A 20,352-nucleotide genomic window follows, 5' to 3' on the forward strand; every position below is an offset into this window, starting at 1 on the left:
CCAGCTTCCCATGGGGCAACCCGGAGGAGGAGCTAGCGGTGTTTGCTCAATTGCGGTTGTTTATATAAATGGCTCCCTTGAGCTTTGAGCTGACGAGCTCCTGGTCGCACCTGCGTGCCTGTGCGGGCACTGAGGCCCTTGACGGTTGCTTGGCGGCCCTCTCTTCCACCCCTAACTATTTTCTCTACTGAGGAGGGAAGTTATCCCGAAACCCGAGCCATGTCTCGGGCGGAATTTTAAAACCCGGGACATGTATCGGGTCTAGAGATTATCCGTTTAACAAGTACTTACTTGCACCCTCTGGGGTGAACCACTCAAGAACTTCATGTACCAGCTTCCCATGGGGCAACCCGGAGGAGGAGCTAGCGGTGTGCGCTCCATTGCGGTTGTTTATATAAATGGCTCCCTTGAGCTTTGAGCTGACGAGCTCCTGGACGACGCACCTGCGTGCCTGTGCGGGCACTGAGGCCCTTGACGGTTGCTTGGCGGCCCTCTCTTCCACCCCTAACTATTTTCTCTACTGAGGAGGGAAGTTATCCCGAAACCCGAGCCATGTCTCGGGCGATATTTTAAAACCCGGGACATGTATCGGGTCTAGAGATTATCTGTTTAACAGGTACTTACTTGCACCCACTGGGGTGAACCACTCAAGAACTTCATGTACCAGCTTCCCATGGGGCAACCCGGAGGCGGAGCTAGCGGTGTGCGCTCCATTGCGGTTGTTTATATAAATGGCTCCCTTGAGCTTTGAGCTGACGAGCTCCTGGACAACGCACCTGCGTGCCTGTGCGGGCACTGAGGCCCTTGACGGTTGCTTGGCGGCCCTCTCTTCCACCCCTAACTATTTTCTCTACTGAGGAGGGAAGTTATCCCGAAACCCGAGCCATGTCTCGGGCGGAATTTTAAATCCCGGGACATGTATCGGGTCTAGAGATTATCCGTTTAACAAGTACTTACTTGCACCCACTGGGGTGAACCACTCAAGAACTTCATGTACCAGCTTCCCATGGGGCAACCCGGAGGAGGAGCTAGCGGTGTGCGCTCCATTGCGGTTGTTTATATAAATGGCTCCCTTGAGCTTTGAGCTGACGAGCTCCTGGACAAGGCACCTGCGTGCCTGTGCGGGCACTGAGGCCCTTGACGGTTGCTTGGCGGCCCTCTCTTCCACCCCTAACTATTTTCTCTACTGAGGAGGGAAGTTATCCCGAAACCCGAGCCATGTCTCGGGCGATATTTTAAAACCCGGGACAAGTATCGGGTCTAGAGATTATCCGTTTAACAAGTACTTACTTGCACCCACTGGGGTGAACCACTCAAGAACTTCATGTACCAGCTTCCCATGGGGCAACCCGGAGGATGAGCTAGCGGTGTGCGCTCCATTGCGGTTGTTTATATAAATGGCTCCCTTGAGCTTTGAGCTGACGAGCTCCTGGACGACGCACCTGCGTGCCTGTGTGGGCACTGAGGCCCTTGACGGTTGCTTGGCTGCCCTCTCTTCCAACCCTAACTATTTTCTCTACTGAGGAGGGAAGTTATCCCGAAACCCGAGCCATGTCTCGGGCGATATTTTGCAACCCGGGACATGTATCGGGTCTAGAGATTATCCGTTTAACAAGTACTTACTTGCACCCACTGGGGTGAACCACTCAAGAACTTCATGTACCAGCTTCCCATGGGGCAACCCGGAGGAGCTAGCGGTGTGCGCTCCATTGCGGTTGTTTATATAAATGGCTCCCTTGAGCTTTGAGCTCCTGGACGACGCACCTGCGTGCCTGTGCGGGCACTGAGGCCCTTGACGGTTGCTTGGCGGCCCTCTCCTCCACCCCTAACTATTTTCTCTACTGAGGAGGGAAGTTATCCCGAAACCCGAGCCATGTCTCGGGCGATATTTTAAAACCCGGGACATGTATCGGGTCTAGAGATTATCCGTTTAACAAGTACTTACTTGCACCCACTGGGGTGAACCACTCAAGAACTTCATGTACCAGCTCCCCATGGGGCAACCCGGAGGAGGAGCTAGCGGTGTGCGCTCCATTGCGGTTGTTTATATAAATGGCTCCCTTGAGCTTTGAGCTGACGAGCTCCTGGACGACGCACCTGCGTGCCTGTGCGGGCACTGAGGCCCTTGACGGTTGCTTGGCGGCCCTCTCTTCCACCCCTAACTATTTTCTCAACTGAGGAGGGAAGTTATCCCGAAACCCGAGCCATGTCTCGGGCGATATTTTAAAACCCTGGACATGTATCGGGTCTAGAGATTATATGTTTAACAAGTACTTACTTGCACCCTCTGGGGTGAACCACTCAAGAACTTCATGTACCAGCTTCCCATGGGGCAACCCGGAGGAGGAGCTAGCGGTGTGCGCTCCATTGCGGTTGTTTATATAAATGGCTCCCTTGAGCTTTGAGCTGACGAGCTCCTGGACGATGCACCTGCGTGCCTGTGCGGGCACTGAGGTCCTTGACGGTTGCTTGGCGGTCCCCTCTTCCACCCCTAACTATTTTCTCTACTGAGGAGGGAAGTTATCCCGAAACCCGAGCCATGTCTCGGGCGAAATTTTAAAACCCGGGACATGTATCGGGTCTAGAGATTATCCGTTTAACAAGTACTTACTTTCACCCACTGGGGTGAACCACTCAAGAACTTCATGTACCAGCTTCCCATGGGGCAACCCGGAGGAGGAGATAGCGGTGTGCGCTCCATTGCGGTTGTTTATATAAATGGCTCCCTTGAGCTTTGAGCTGACGAGCTCCTGGACGACGCACCTGCGTGCCTGTGCGGGCACTGAGCCCCTTGACAGTTGCTTGGCGGCCCCCTCTTCCACCCCTAACTATTTTCTCTACTGAGGAGGGAAGTTATCCCGAAACCCGAGCCATGTCTCGGGCGATATTTTAAAACCCGGGACATGTATCGGGTCTAGAGATTATCCGTTTAACAAGTACTTACTTGCACCCACTGGGGTGAACCACTCAAGAACGTCATGTACCAGCTTCCCATGGGGCAACCCGGAGGAGGAGCTAGCGGTGTGTGCTCCATTGCGGTTGTTTATATAAATGGCTCCCTTGAGCTTTGAGCTGACGAGCTCCTGGACGACGCACCTGCGTGCCTGTGCGGGCACTGAGGCCCTTGACGGTTGCTTGGCGGGCCTCTCTTCCACCCCTAACTATTTTCTCTACTGAGGAGGGAAGTTATCCCGAAACCCGAGCCATGTCTCGGGCGATATTTTAAAACCTGGGACATGTATCGGGTCTAGAAATTATCCGTTTAACAAGTACTTACTTGCACCCACTGGGGTGAACCACTCAAGAACTTCATGTACCAGCTTCCCATGGGGCAACCCTGAGGAGGAGATAGCGGTGTGCGCTCCATTGCGGTTGTTTATATAAATGGCTCCCTTGAGCTTTGAGCTGACGAGCTCCTGGACGACGCACCTGCGTGCCTGTGCGGGCACTGAGGCCCTTGACGGTTGCTTGGCGGCCCTCTCTTCCACCCCTAACTATTTTCTCTACTGAGGAGGGAAGTTATCCCGAAACCCGAGCCATGTCTCGGGCGATATTTTGCAACCCGGGACATGTATCGGGTCTAGAGATTATCCGTTTAACAAGTACTTACTTGCACCCACTGGGGTGAACCACTCAAGAACTTCATGTACCAGCTTCCCATGGGGCAACCCGGAGGAGCTAGCGGTGTGCGCTCCATTGCGGTTGTTTATATAAATGGCTCCCTTCAGCTTTGAGCTGACGAGCTCCTGGACGACGCACCTGCATGCCTGTGCGGGTACTGAGGCCCTTGACGGTTGCTTGGCGGCCCTCTCTTCCACCCCTAACTATTTTCTCTACTGAAGAGGGAAGTTATCCCGAAACCCGAGCCATGTCTCGGGCGATATTTTAAAACCCGGGACATGTATCGGGTCTAGAGATTATCCGTTTAACAAGTACTTACTTGCACCCACTGGGGTGAACCACTCAATAACTTCATGTACCAGCTTCCCATGGGGCAACCCGGAGGAGGAGCTAGCGGTGTTTGCTCAATTGCGGTTGTTTATATAAATGGCTCCCTTGAGCTTTGAGCTGACGAGCTCCTGGTCGCACCTGCGTTCCTGTGCGGGCACTGAGGCCCTTGACGGTTGCTTGGCAGCCCTCTCTTCCACCCCTAACTATTTTCTCTACTGAGGAGGGAAGTTATCCCGAAACCCGAGCCATGTCTCGGGCGATATTTTAAAACCCGGGACATGTATCGGGTCTAGATATTATCCGTTTAACAAGTACTTACTTGCACCCACTGGGGTGAACCACTCAAGAACTTCATGTACCAGCTTCCCATGGGGCAACCCGGAGGAGGAGCTAGCGGTGTGCGCTCCATTGCGGTTGTTTATATAAATGGCTCCCTTGAGCTTTGAGCTGACGAGCTCCTGGACGACGCACCTGCGTGCCTGTGCGGGCACTGAGGCCCTTGACGGTTGCTTGGCGGCCCTCTCTTCCACCCCTAACTATTTTCTCTACTGAGGAGGAAAGTTATCCCGAAACCCGAGCCATGTCTCGGGCGATATTTTAAAACCCGGGACATGTATCGGGTCTAGAGATTATCCGTTTAACAAGTACTTACTTACACCCACTGGGGTGAACCACTCAAGAACTTCATGTACCAGCTTCCCATGGGGCAACCAGGAGGAGGAGCTAGCGGTGTGCGCTCCATTGCGGTTGTTTATATAAATGGCTCCCTTGAGCTTTGAGCTGACGAGCTCCTGGACGATGCACCTGCGTGCCTGTGCGGGCACTGAGGTCCTTGACGGTTGCTTGGCGGCCCCCTCTTCCACCCCTAACTATTTTCTCTACTGAGGAGGGAAGTTATCCCGAAACCCGAGCCATGTCTCGGGCGAAATTTTAAAACCCGGGACATGTATCGGGTCTAGAGATTATCCGTTTAACAAGTACTTACTTGCACCCACTGGGGTGAACCACTCAAGAACTTCATGTACCAGCTTCCCATGGGGCAACCCGGAGGAGGAGATAGCGGTGTGCGCTCCATTGCGGTTGTTTATATAAATGGCTCCCTTGAGCTTTGAGCTGACGAGCTCCTGGACGACGCACCTGCGTGCCTGTGCGGGCAGTGAGCCCCTTGACGGTTGCTTGGCGGCCCCCTCTTCCACCCCTAACTATTTTCTCTACTGAGGAGGGAAGTTATCCCGAAACCCGAGCCATGTCTCGGGCGATATTTTAAAACCCGGGACATGTATCGGGTCTAGAGATTATCCGTTTAACAAGTACTTACTTGCACCCACTGGGGTGAACCACTCAAGAACGTCATGTACCAGCTTCCCATGGGGCAACCCGGAGGAGGAGCTAGCGGTGTGTGCTCCATTGCGGTTGTTTATATAAATGGCTCCCTTGAGCTTTGAGCTGACGAGCTCCTGGACGACGCACCTGCGTGCCTGTGCGGGCACTGAGGCCCTTGACGGTTGCTTGGCGACCCTCTCTTCCACCCCTAACTATTTTCTCTACTGAGGAGGGAAGTTATCCCGAAACCCGAGCCATGTCTCGGGCGATATTTTAAAACCCGGGACATGTATCGGGTCTAGAGATTATCCGTTTAACAAGTACTTACATGCACCCACTGGGGTGAACCACTCAAGAACTTCATGTACCAGCTTCCCATGGGGCAACTCGGAGGAGGAGCTAGCGGTGTGCGCTCCATTGCGGTTGTTTATATAAATGGCTTCCTTGAGCTTTGAGCTGACGAGCTCCTGGAAGACTCACCTGCCTGCCTGTGCGGGCACTGAGGCCCTTGACGGTTGCTTGGCAGCCCTCTCTTCCACCCCTAACTATTTTCTCTACTGAGGAGGGAAGTTATCCCGAAACCCGAGCCATGTCTCGGGCGATATTTTAAAACCCGGGACATGTATCGGGTCTAGAGATTATCCGTTTAACAAGTACTTACTTGCACCCACTGGGGTGAACCACTCAAGAACTTCATGTACCAGCTTCCCATGGGGCAACCCGGAGGAGGAGCTAGCGGTGTGCGCTCCATTGCGGTTGTTTATATAAATGGCTCCCTTCAGCTTTGAGCTGACGAGCTCCTGGACGACGCACCTGCGTGCCTGTGCGGGCACTGAGGGCCTTGACGGTTGCTTGGCGGCCCTCTCTTCCACCCCTAACTATTTTCTCTACTGAGGAGGGAAGTTATCCCGAAACCCGAACCATGTCTTGGGCGATATTTTAAAACCTGGGACATGTATCGGGTCTAGAGATTATCCGTTTAACAAGTACTTACTTGCACCGACTGGGGTGAACCACTCAAGAACTTCATGTACCAGCTTCCCATGGGGCAACCCGGAGGAGGAGCTAGCGGTGTGCGCTCCATTGCGGTTGTTTGTATAAATGGCTCCCTTGAGCTCTGAGCTGACGAGCTCCTGGACGACGCACCTGCGTGCCTGTGCGGGCACTGAGGCCCTTGACGGTTGCTTGGCGGCCCTCTCTTCCACCCCTAACTATTTTCTCTACTGAGGAGGGAAGTTATCCCGAAACCCGAGCCATGTCTCGGGCGATATTTTGCAACCCGGGACATGTATCGGGTCTAGAGATTATCCGTTTAACAAGTACTTACTTGCACCCACTGGGGTGAACCACTCAAGAACTTCATGTACCAGCTTCCCATGGGGCAACCCGGAGGAGCTAGCGGTGTGCGCTCCATTGCGGTTGTTTATATAAATGGCTCCCTTCAGCTTTGAGCTGACGAGCTCCTGGACGACGCACCTGCGTGCCTGTGCGGGCACTGAGGCCCTTGACGGTTGCTTGGCGTCCCTCTCTTCCACCCCTAACTATTTTCTCTACTGAGCAGGGAAGTTATCCCGAAACCCGAGCCATGTCTCGGGCGATATTTTAAAACCCGGGACATGTATCGGGTCTAGAGATTATCCGTTTAACAAGTACTTACTTGCACCCACTGGGGTGAACCACTCAAGAACGTCATGTACCAGCCACCCTTTGGGGCAACCCGGAGGAGGAGCTAGCGGTGTGCGCTCCATTGCGGTTGTTTATATAAATGGCTCCCTTGAGCTTTGAGCTGACGAGCTCCTGGACGACGCACCTGCATGCCTGTGCGGGCACTGAGGCCCTTGACGGTTGCTTGGCGGCCCTCTCTTCCACCCCTAACTATTTTCTCTACTGAAGAGGGAAGTTATCCCGAAACCCGAGCCATGTCTCGGGCGATATTTTAAAACCCGGGACATGTATCGGGTCTAGAGATTATCCGTTTAACAAGTACTTACTTGCACCCACTGGGGTGAACCACTCAATAACTTCATGTACCAGCTTCCCATGGGGCAACCCGGAGGAGGAGCTAGCGGTGTTTGCTCAATTGCGGTTGTTTATATAAATGGCTCCCTTGAGCTTTGAGCTGACGAGCTCCTGGTCGCACCTGCGTTCCTGTGCGGGCACTGAGGCCCTTGACGGTTGCTTGGCAGCCCTCTCTTCCACCCCTAACTATTTTCTCTACTGAGGAGGAAAGTTATCCCGAAACCCGAGCCATGTCTCGGGCGATATTTTAAAACCCGGGACATGTATCGGGTCTAGATATTATCCGTTTAACAAGTACTTACTTGCACCCACTGGGGTGAACCACTCAAGAACTTCATGTACCAGCTTCCCATGGGGCAACCCGGAGGAGGAGCTAGCGGTGTGCGCTCCATTGCGGTTGTTTATATAAATGGCTCCCTTGAGCTTTGAGCTGACGAGCTCCTGGACGACGCACCTGCGTGCCTGTGCGGGCACTGAGGCCCTTGACGGTTGCTTGGCGGCCCTCTCTTCCACCCCTAACTATTTTCTCTACTGAGGAGGAAAGTTATCCCGAAACCCGAGCCATGTCTCGGGCGATATTTTAAAACCCGGGACATGTATCGGGTCTAGAGATTATCCGTTTAACAAGTACTTACTTGCACCAACTGGGGTGAACCACTCAAGAACTTCATGTACCAGCTTCCCATGGGGCAACCCGGAGGAGGAGCTAGCGGTGTGCGCTCCATTGCGGTTGTTTATATAAATGGCTCCCTTGAGCTTTGAGCTGATGAGCTCCTGGACGATGCACCTGCGTGCCTGTGCGGGCACTGAGGTCCTTGACGGTTGCTTGGCGGCCCCCTCTTCCACCCCTAACTATTTTCTCTACTGAGGAGGGAAGTTATCCCGAAACCCGAGCCATGTCTCGGGCGAAATTTTAAAACCCGGGACATGTATCGGGTCTAGAGATTATCCGTTTAACAAGTACTTACTTGCACCCACTGGGGTGAACCACTCAAGAACTTCATGTACCAGCTTCCCATGGGGCAACCCGGAGGAGGAGATAGCGGTGTGCGCTCCATTGCGGTTGTTTATATAAATGGCTCCCTTGAGCTTTGAGCTGACGAGCTCCTGGACGACGCACCTGCGTGCCTGTGCGGGCACTGAGCCCCTTGACGGTTGCTTGGCGGCCCCCTCTTCCACCCCTAACTATTTTCTCTACTGAGGAGGGAAGTTATCCCGAAACCCGAGCCATGTCTCGGGCGATATTTTAAAACCCGGGACATGTATCGGGTCTAGAGATTATCCGTTTAACAAGTACTTACTTGCACCCACTGGGGTGAACCACTCAAGAACGTCATGTACCAGCTTCCCATGGGGCAACCCGGAGGAGGAGCTAGCGGTGTGTGCTCCATTGCGGTTGTTTATATAAATGGCTCCCTTGAGCTTTGAGCTGACGAGCTCCTGGACGACGCACCTGCGTGCCTGTGCGGGCACTGAGGCCCTTGACGGTTGCTTGGCGGCCCTCTCTTCCACCCCTAACTATTTTCTCTACTGAGGAGGGAAGTTATCCCGAAACCCGAGCCATGTCTCGGGCGATATTTTAAAACCTGGGACATGTATCGGGTCTAGAAATTATCCGTTTAACAAGTACTTACTTGCACCCACTGGGGTGAACCACTCAAGAACTTCATGTACCAGCTTCCCATGGGGCAACCCTGAGGAGGAGATAGCGGTGTGCGCTCCATTGCGGTTGTTTATATAAATGGCTCCCTTGAGCTTTGAGCTGACAAGCTCCTGGACGACGCACCTGCGTGCCTGTGCGGGCACTGAGGCCCTTGACGGTTGCTTGGCGGCCCTCTCTTCCACCCCTAACTATTTTCTCTACTGAGGAGGGAAGTTATCCCGAAACCCGAGCCATGTCTCGGGCGATATTTTGCAACCCGGGACATGTATCGGGTCTAGAGATTATCCGTTTAACAAGTACTTACTTGCACCCACTGGGGTGAACCACTCAAGAACTTCATGTACCAGCTTCCCATGGGGCAACCCGGAGGAGCTAGCGGTGTGCGCTCCATTGCGGTTGTTTATATAAATGGCTCCCTTCAGCTTTGAGCTGACGAGCTCCTGGACGACGCACCTGCGTGCCTGTGCGGGCACTGAGGCCCTTGACGGTTGCTTGGCGGCCCTCTCTTCCACCCCTAACTATTTTCTCTACTGAGCAGGGAAGTTATCCCGAAACCCGAGCCATGTCTCGGGCGATATTTTAAAACCCGGGACATGTATCGGGTCTAGAGATTATCCGTTTAACAAGTACTTACTTGCACCCACTGGGGTGAACCACTCAAGAACGTCATGTACCAGCTTCCCTTTGAGGCAACCCGGAGGAGGAGCTAGCGGTGTGCGCTCCATTGCGGTTGTTTATATAAATGGCTCCCTTGAGCTTTGAGCTGACGAGCTCCTGGACGACGCACCTGCATGCCTGTGCGGGCACTGAGGCCCTTGACGGTTGCTTGGCGGCCCTCTCTTCCACCCCTAACTATTTTCTCTACTGAAGAGGGAAGTTATCCCGAAACCCGAGCCATGTCTCGGGCGATATTTTAAAACGCGGGACATGTATCGGGTCTAGAGATTATCCGTTTAACAAGTACTTACTTGCACCCACTGGGGTGAACCACTCAATAACTTCATGTACCAGCTTCCCATGGGGCAACCCGGAGGATGAGCTAGCGGTGTGCGCTCCATTGCGGTTGTTTATATAAATGGCTCCCTTGAGCTTTGAGCTGACGAGCTCCTGGACGACGCACCTGCGTGCCTGTGCGGGCACTGAGGCCCTTGACGGTTGCTTGGCGGCCCTCTCTTCCACCCCTAACTATTTTCTCTACTGAGGAGGGAAGTTATCCCGAAACCCGAGCCATGTCTCGGGCGATATTTTAAAACCCGGGACATGTATCGGGTCTAGAAATTATCCGTTTAACAAGTACTTACTTGCACCCACTGGGGTGAACCACTCAAGAACTTCATGTACCAGCTTCCCATGGGGCAACCCGGAGGAGGAGCTAGCGGTGTGCGCTCCATTGCGGTTGTTTATATAAATGGCTCCCTTGAGCTTTGAGCTGACGAGCTCCTGGACGACGCACCTGCGTGCCTGTGCGGGCACTGAGGCCCTTGACGGTTGCTTGGCGGCCCTCTCTTCCACCCCTAACTATTTTCTCTACTGAGGAGGGAAGTTATCCCGAAACCCGAGCCATGTCTCGGGCGATATTTTAAAACCCGGGACATGTATCGGGTCTAGACATTATCCGTTTAACAAGTACTTACTTGCACCCTCTGGGGTGAACCACTCAAGAACTTCATGTACCAGCTTCCCATGGGGCAATCCGGAGGAGGAGCTAGCGGTGTGCGCTCCATTGCGGTTGTTTATATAAATGGCTCCCTTGAGCTTTGAGCTGACGAGCTCCTGGACGACGCACCTGCGTGCCTGTGCGGGCTCTGAGGCCCTTGACGGTTGCTTGGCGGCCCTCTCTTCCACCCCTAACTATTTTCTCTACTGAGGAGGGAAGTTATCCCGAAACCCGAGCCATGTCTCGGGCGATATTTTAAAACCCGGGACATGTATCGGGTCTAGAGATTATCCGTTTAACAGGTACTTACTTGCACCCACTGGGGTGAACCACTCAAGAACTTCATGTACCAGCTTCCCATGGGGCAACCCGGAGGCGGAGCTAGCGGTGTGCGCTCCATTGCGGTTGTTTATATAAATGGCTCCCTTGAGCTTTGAGCTGACGAGCTCCTGGACGACGCACCTGCGTGCCTGTGCGGGCACTGAGGCCCTTGACGGTTGCTTGGCGGCCCTCTCTTCCACCCCTAACTATTTTCTCTACTGAGGAGGGAAGTTATCCCGAAACCCGAGCCATGTCTCGGGCGATATTTTAAAACCTGGGACATGTATCGGGTCTAGAAATTATCCGTTTAACAAGTACTTACTTGCACCCACTGGGGTGAACCACTCAAGAACTTCATGTACCAGCTTCCCATGGGGCAACCCTGAGGAGGAGATAGCGGTGTGCGCTCCATTGCGGTTGTTTATATAAATGGCTCCCTTGAGCTTTGAGCTGACAAGCTCCTGGACGACGCACCTGCGTGCCTGTGCGGGCACTGAGGCCCTTGACGGTTGCTTGGCGGCCCTCTCTTCCACCCCTAACTATTTTCTCTACTGAGGAGGGAAGTTATCCCGAAACCCGAGCCATGTCTCGGGCGATATTTTGCAACCCGGGACATGTATCGGGTCTAGAGATTATCCGTTTAACAAGTACTTACTTGCACCCACTGGGGTGAACCACTCAAGAACTTCATGTACCAGCTTCCCATGGGGCAACCCGGAGGAGCTAGCGGTGTGCGCTCCATTGCGGTTGTTTATATAAATGGCTCCCTTCAGCTTTGAGCTGACGAGCTCCTGGACGACGCACCTGCGTGCCTGTGCGGGCACTGAGGCCCTTGACGGTTGCTTGGCGGCCCTCTCTTCCACCCCTAACTATTTTCTCTACTGAGCAGGGAAGTTATCCCGAAACCCGAGCCATGTCTCGGGCGATATTTTAAAACCCGGGACATGTATCGGGTCTAGAGATTATCCGTTTAACAAGTACTTACTTGCACCCACTGGGGTGAACCACTCAAGAACGTCATGTACCAGCTTCCCTTTGAGGCAACCCGGAGGAGGAGCTAGCGGTGTGCGCTCCATTGCGGTTGTTTATATAAATGGCTCCCTTGAGCTTTGAGCTGACGAGCTCCTGGACGACGCACCTGCATGCCTGTGCGGGCACTGAGGCCCTTGACGGTTGCTTGGCGGCCCTCTCTTCCACCCCTAACTATTTTCTCTACTGAAGAGGGAAGTTATCCCGAAACCCGAGCCATGTCTCGGGCGATATTTTAAAACGCGGGACATGTATCGGGTCTAGAGATTATCCGTTTAACAAGTACTTACTTGCACCCACTGGGGTGAACCACTCAATAACTTCATGTACCAGCTTCCCATGGGGCAACCCGGAGGATGAGCTAGCGGTGTGCGCTCCATTGCGGTTGTTTATATAAATGGCTCCCTTGAGCTTTGAGCTGACGAGCTCCTGGACGACGCACCTGCGTGCCTGTGCGGGCACTGAGGCCCTTGACGGTTGCTTGGCGGCCCTCTCTTCCACCCCTAACTATTTTCTCTACTGAGGAGGGAAGTTATCCCGAAACCCGAGCCATGTCTCGGGCGATATTTTAAAACCCGGGACATGTATCGGGTCTAGAAATTATCCGTTTAACAAGTACTTACTTGCACCCACTGGGGTGAACCACTCAAGAACTTCATGTACCAGCTTCCCATGGGGCAACCCGGAGGAGGAGCTAGCGGTGTGCGCTCCATTGCGGTTGTTTATATAAATGGCTCCCTTGAGCTTTGAGCTGACGAGCTCCTGGACGACGCACCTGCGTGCCTGTGCGGGCACTGAGGCCCTTGACGGTTGCTTGGCGGCCCTCTCTTCCACCCCTAACTATTTTCTCTACTGAGGAGGGAAGTTATCCCGAAACCCGAGCCATGTCTCGGGCGATATTTTAAAACCCGGGACATGTATCGGGTCTAGACATTATCCGTTTAACAAGTACTTACTTGCACCCTCTGGGGTGAACCACTCAAGAACTTCATGTACCAGCTTCCCATGGGGCAATCCGGAGGAGGAGCTAGCGGTGTGCGCTCCATTGCGGTTGTTTATATAAATGGCTCCCTTGAGCTTTGAGCTGACGAGCTCCTGGACGACGCACCTGCGTGCCTGTGCGGGCTCTGAGGCCCTTGACGGTTGCTTGGCGGCCCTCTCTTCCACCCCTAACTATTTTCTCTACTGAGGAGGGAAGTTATCCCGAAACCCGAGCCATGTCTCGGGCGATATTTTAAAACCCGGGACATGTATCGGGTCTAGAGATTATCCGTTTAACAGGTACTTACTTGCACCCACTGGGGTGAACCACTCAAGAACTTCATGTACCAGCTTCCCATGGGGCAACCCGGAGGCGGAGCTAGCGGTGTGCGCTCCATTGCGGTTGTTTATATAAATGGCTCCCTTGAGCTTTGAGCTGACGAGCTCCTGGACAACGCACCTGCGTGCCTGTGCGGGCACTGAGGCCCTTGACGGTTGCTTGGCGGCCCTCTCTTCCACCCCTAACTATTTTCTCTACTGAGCAGGGAAGTTATCCCGAAACCCGAGCCATGTCTCGGGCGATATTTTAAAACCCGGGACATGTATCGGGTCTAGAGATTATCCGTTTAACAAGTACTTACTTGCACCCACTGGGGTGAACCACTCAAGAACGTCATGTACCAGCTTCCCTTTGAGGCAACCCGGAGGAGGAGCTAGCGGTGTGCGCTCCATTGCGGTTGTTTATATAAATGGCTCCCTTGAGCTTTGAGCTGACGAGCTCCTGGACGACGCACCTGCATGCCTGTGCGGGCACTGAGGCCCTTGACGGTTGCTTGGCGGCCCTCTCTTCCACCCCTAACTATTTTCTCTACTGAAGAGGGAAGTTATCCCGAAACCCGAGCCATGTCTCGGGCGATATTTTAAAACCCGGGACATGTATCGGGTCTAGAGATTATCCGTTTAACAAGTACTTACTTGCACCCACTGGGGTGAACCACTCAAGAACGTCATGTACCAGCTTCCCATGGGGCAACCCGGAGGAGGAGCTAGCGGTGTGTGCTCCATTGCGGTTGTTTATATAAATGGCTCCCTTGAGCTTTGAGCTGACGAGCTCCTGGACGACGCACCTGCGTGCCTGTGCGGGCACTGAGGCCCTTGACGGTTGCTTGGCGGCCCTCTCTTCCACCCCTAACTATTTTCTCTACTGAGGAGGGAAGTTATCCCGAAACCCGAGCCATGTCTCGGGCGATATTTTAAAACCTGGGACATGTATCGGGTCTAGAAATTATCCGTTTAACAAGTACTTACTTGCACCCACTGGGGTGAACCACTCAAGAACTTCATGTACCAGCTTCCCATGGGGCAACCCTGAGGAGGAGATAGCGGTGTGCGCTCCATTGCGGTTGTTTATATAAATGGCTCCCTTGAGCTTTGAGCTGACGAGCTCCTGGACGACGCACCTGCGTGCCTGTGCGGGCACTGAGGCCCTTGACGGTTGCTTGGCGGCCCTCTCTTCCACCCCTAACTATTTTCTCTACTGAGGAGGGAAGTTATCCCGAAACCCGAGCCATGTCTCGGGCGAAATTTTAAAACCCGGGACATGTATCGGGTCTAGAGATTATCCGTTTAACAAGTACTTACTTGCACCCACTGGGGTGAACCACTCAAGAACTTCATGTACCAGCTTCCCATGGGGCAACCCGGAGGAGGAGATAGCGGTGTGCGCTCCATTGCGGTTGTTTATATAAATGGCTCCCTTGAGCTTTGAGCTGACGAGCTCCTGGACGACGCACCTGCGTGCCTGTGCGGGCACTGAGCCCCTTGACGGTTGCTTGGCGGCCCCCTCTTCCACCCCTAACTATTTTCTCTACTGAGGAGGGAAGTTATCCCGAAACCCGAGCCATGTCTCGGGCGATATTTTAAAACCCGGGACATGTATCGGGTCTAGAGATTATCCGTTTAACAAGTACTTACTTGCACCCACTGGGGTGAACCACTCAAGAACGTCATGTACCAGCTTCCCATGGGGCAACCCGGAGGAGGAGCTAGCGGTGTGTGCTCCATTGCGGTTGTTTATATAAATGGCTCCCTTGAGCTTTGAGCTGACGAGCTCCTGGACGACGCACCTGCGTGCCTGTGCGGGCACTGAGGCCCTTGACGGTTGCTTGGCGGCCCTCTCTTCCACCCCTAACTATTTTCTCTACTGAGGAGGGAAGTTATCCCGAAACCCGAGCCATGTCTCGGGCGATATTTTAAAACCTGGGACATGTATCGGGTCTAGAAATTATCCGTTTAACAAGTACTTACTTGCACCCACTGGGGTGAACCACTCAAGAACTTCATGTACCAGCTTCCCATGGGGCAACCCTGAGGAGGAGATAGCGGTGTGCGCTCCATTGCGGTTGTTTATATAAATGGCTCCCTTGAGCTTTGAGCTGACGAGCTCCTGGACGACGCACCTGCGTGCCTGTGCGGGCACTGAGGCCCTTGACGGTTGCTTGGTGGCCCTCTCTTCCACCCCTAACTATTTTCTCTACTGAGGAGGGAAGTTATCCCGAAACCCGAGCCATGTCTCGGGCGATATTTTAAAACCCGGGACATGTATCGGGTCTAGAGATTATCCGTTTAACAAGTACTTACTTGCACCCACTGGGGTGAACCACTCAAGAACGTCATGTACCAGCTTCCCTTTGAGGCAACCCGGAGGAGGAGCTAGCGGTGTGCGCTCCATTGCGGTTGTTTATATAAATGGCTCCCTTGAGCTTTGAGCTGACGAGCTCCTGGACGACGCACCTGCATGCCTGTGCGGGCACTGAGGCCCTTGACGGTTGCTTGGCGGCCCTCTCTTCCACCCCTAACTATTTTCTCTACTGAAGAGGGAAGTTATCCCGAAACCCGAGCCATGTCTCGGGCGATATTTTAAAACCCGGGACATGTATCGGGTCTAGAGATTATCCGTTTAACAAGTACTTACTTGCACCCACTGGGGTGAACCACTCAATAACTTCATGTACCAGCTTCCCATGGGGCAACCCGGAGGATGAGCTAGCGGTGTGCGCTCCATTGCGGTTGTTTATATAAATGGCTCCCTTGAGCTTTGAGCTGACGAGCTCCTGGACGACGCACCTGCGTGCCTGTGCGGGCACTGAGGCCCTTGACGGTTGCTTGGCGGCCCTCTCTTCCACCCCTAACTATTTTCTCTACTGAGGAGGGAAGTTATCCCGAAACCCGAGCCATGTCTCGGGCGATATTTTAAAACCCGGGACATGTATCGGGTCTAGAAATTATCCGTTTAACAAGTACTTACTTGCACCCACTGGGGTGAACCACTCAAGAACTTCATGTACCAGCTTCCCATGGGGCAACCCGGAGGAGGAGCTAGCGGTGTGCGCTCCATTGCGGTTGTTTATATAAATGGCTCCCTTGAGCTTTGAGCTGACGAGCTCCTGGACGACGCACCTGCGTGCCTGTGCGGGCACTGAGGCCCTTGACGGTTGCTTGGCGGCCCTCTCTTCCACCCCTAACTATTTTCTCTACTGAGGAGGGAAGTTATCCCGAAACCCGAGCCATGTCTCGGGCGATATTTTAAAACCCGGGACATGTATCGGGTCTAGAGATTATCCGTTTAACAAGTACTTACTTGCACCCTCTGGGGTGAACCACTCAAGAACTTCATGTACCAGCTTCCCATGGGGCAACCCGGAGGAGGAGCTAGCGGTGTGCGCTCCATTGCGGTTGTTTATATAAATGGCTCCCTTGAGCTTTGAGCTGACGAGCTCCTGGACGACGCACCTGCGTGCCTGTGCGGGCACTGAGGCCCTTGACGGTTGCTTGGCGGCCCTCTCTTCCACCCCTAACTATTTTCTCTACTGAGGAGGGAAGTTATCCCGAAACCCGAGCCATGTCTCGGGCGATATTTTAAAACCCGGGACATGTATCGGGTCTAGAGATTATCCGTTTAACAGGTACTTACTTGCACCCACTGGGGTGAACCACTCAAGAACTTCATGTACCAGCTTCCCATGGGGCAACCCGGAGGCGGAGCTAGCGGTGTGCGCTCCATTGCGGTTGTTTATATAAATGGCTCCCTTGAGCTTTGAGCTGACGAGCTCCTGGACAACGCACCTGCGTGCCTGTGCGGGCACTGAGGCCCTTGACGGTTGCTTGGCGGCCCTCTCTTCCACCCCTAACTATTTTCTCTACTGAGGAGGGAAGTTATCCCGAAACCCGAGCCATGTCTCGGGCGGAATTTTAAAACCCGGGACATGTATCGGGTCTAGAGATTATCCGTTTAACAAGTACTTACTTGCACCCTCTGGGGTGAACCACTCAAGAACTTCATGTACCAGCTTCCCATGGGGCAACCCGGAGGAGGAGCTAGCGGTGTGCGCTCCATTGCGGTTGTTTATATAAATGGCTCCCTTGAGCTTTGAGCTGACGAGCTCCTGGACGACGCACCTGCGTGCCTGTGCGGGCACTGAGGCCCTTGACGGTTGCTTGGCGGCCCTCTCTTCCACCCCTAACTATTTTCTCTACTGAGGAGGGAAGTTATCCCGAAACCCGAGCCATGTCTCGGGCGATATTTTAAAACCCGGGACATGTATCGGGTCTAGAGATTATCCGTTTAACAGGTACTTACTTGCACCCACTGGGGTGAACCACTCAAGAACTTCATGTACCAGCTTCCCATGGGGCAACCCGGAGGCGGAGCTAGCGGTGTGCGCTCCATTGCGGTTGTTTATATAAATGGCTCCCTTGAGCTTTGAGCTGACGAGCTCCTGGACAACGCACCTGCGTGCCTGTGCGGGCACTGAGGCCCTTGACGGTTGCTTGGCGGCCCTCTCTTCCACCCCTAACTATTTTCTCTACTGAGGAGGGAAGTTATCCCGAAACCCGAGCCATGTCTCGGGCGGAATTTTAAATCCCGGGACATGTATCGGGTCTAGAGATTATACGTTTAACAAGTACTTACTTGCACCCACTGGGGTGAACGACTCAAGAACTTCATGTACCAGCTTCCCATGGGGCAACCCGGAGGAGGAGCTAGCGGTGTGCGCTCCATTGCGGTTGTTTATATAAATGGCTCCCTTGAGCTTTGAGCTGACGAGCTCCTGGACAAGGCACCTGCGTGCCTGTGCGGGCACTGAGGCCCTTGACGGTTGCTTGGCGGCCCTCTCTTCCACCCCTAACTATTTTCTCTACTGAGGAGGGAAGTTATCCCGAAACCCGAGCCATGTCTCGGGCGATATTTTAAAACCCGGGACAAGTATCGGGTCTAGAGATTATCCGTTTAACAAGTACTTACTTGCACCCACTGGGGTGAACCACTCAAGAACTTCATGTACCAGCTTCCCATGGGGCAACCCGGAGGATGAGCTAGCGGTGTGCGCTCCATTGCGGTTGTTTATATAAATGGCTCCCTTGAGCTTTGAGCTGACGAGCTCCTGGACGACGCACCTGCGTGCCTGTGTGGGCACTGAGGCCCTTGACGGTTGCTTGGCTGCCCTCTCTTCCAACCCTAACTATTTTCTCTACTGAGGAGGGAAGTTATCCCGAAACCCGAGCCATGTCTCGGGCGATATTTTGCAACCCGGGACATGTATCGGGTCTAGAGATTATCCGTTTAACAAGTACTTACTTGCACCCACTGGGGTGAACCACTCAAGAACTTCATGTACCAGCTTCCCATGGGGCAACCCGGAGGAGCTAGCGGTGTGCGCTCCATTGCGGTTGTTTATATAAATGGCTCCCTTGAGCTTTGAGCTCCTGGACGACGCACCTGCGTGCCTGTGCGGGCACTGAGGCCCTTGACGGTTGCTTGGCGGCCCTCTCCTCCACCCCTAACTATTTTCTCTACTGAGGAGGGAAGTTATCCCGAAACCCGAGCCATGTCTCGGGCGATATTTTAAAACCCGGGACATGTATCGGGTCTAGAGATTATCCGTTTAACAAGTACTTACTTGCACCCACTGGGGTGAACCACTCAAGAACTTCATGTACCAGCTCCCCATGGGGCAACGCGGAGGAGGAGCTAGCGGTGTGCGCTCCATTGCGGTTGTTTATATAAATGGCTCCCTTGAGCTTTGAGCTGACGAGCTCCTGGACGACGCACCTGCGTGCCTGTGCGGGCACTGAGGCCCTTGACGGTTGCTTGGCGGCCCTCTCTTCCACCCCTAACTATTTTCTCAACTGAGGAGGGAAGTTATCCCGAAACCCGAGCCATGTCTCGGGCGATATTTTAAAACCCTGGACATGTATCGGGTCTAGAGATTATATGTTTAACAAGTACTTACTTGCACCCTCTGGGGTGAACCACTCAAGAACTTCATGTACCAGCTTCCCATGGGGCAACCCGGAGGAGGAGCTAGCGGTGTGCGCTCCATTGCGGTTGTTTATATAAATGGCTCCCTTGAGCTTTGAGCTGACGAGCTCCTGGACGATGCACCTGCGTGCCTGTGCGGGCACTGAGGTCCTTGACGGTTGCTTGGCGGCCCCCTCTTCCACCCCTAACTATTTTCTCTACTGAGGAGGGAAGTTATCCCGAAACCCGAGCCATGTCTCGGGCGAAATTTTAAAACCCGGGACATGTATCGGGTCTAGAGATTATCCGTTTAACAAGTACTTACTTGCACCCACTGGGGTGAACCACTCAAGAACTTCATGTACCAGCTTCCCATGGGGCAACCCGGAGGAGGAGATAGCGGTGTGCGCTCCATTGCGGTTGTTTATATAAATGGCTCCCTTGAGCTTTGAGCTGACGAGCTCCTGGACGACGCACCTGCGTGCCTGTGCGGGCACTGAGCCCCTTGACGGTTGCTTGGCGGCCCCCTCTTCCACCCCTAACTATTTTCTCTACTGAGGAGGGAAGTTATCCCGAAACCCGAGCCATGTCTCGGGCGATATTTTAAAACCCGGGACATGTATCGGGTCTAGAGATTATCCGTTTAACAAGTACTTACTTGCACCCACTGGGGTGAACCACTCAAAAACGTCATGTACCAGCTTCCCATGGGGCAACCCGGAGGAGGAGCTAGCGGTGTGTGCTCCATTGCGGTTGTTTATATAAATGGCTCCCTTGAGCTTTGAGCTGACGAGCTCCTGGACGACGCACCTGCGTGCCTGTGCGGGCACTGAGGCCCTTGACGGTTGCTTGGCGGGCCTCTCTTCCACCCCTAACTATTTTCTCTACTGAGGAGGGAAGTTATCCCGAAACCCGAGCCATGTCTCGGGCGATATTTTAAAACCTGGGACATGTATCGGGTCTAGAAATTATCCGTTTAACAAGTACTTACTTGCACCCACTGGGGTGAACCACTCAAGAACTTCATGTACCAGCTTCCCATGGGGCAACCCTGAGGAGGAGATAGCGGTGTGCGCTCCATTGCGGTTGTTTATATAAATGGCTCCC

The sequence above is a fragment of the Triturus cristatus genome, chromosome 1_1 (genome assembly GCF_964204655.1).
Source record: "Triturus cristatus chromosome 1_1, aTriCri1.1, whole genome shotgun sequence".
In the NCBI taxonomy this organism is placed as follows: domain Eukaryota; kingdom Metazoa; phylum Chordata; class Amphibia; order Caudata; family Salamandridae; genus Triturus; species Triturus cristatus.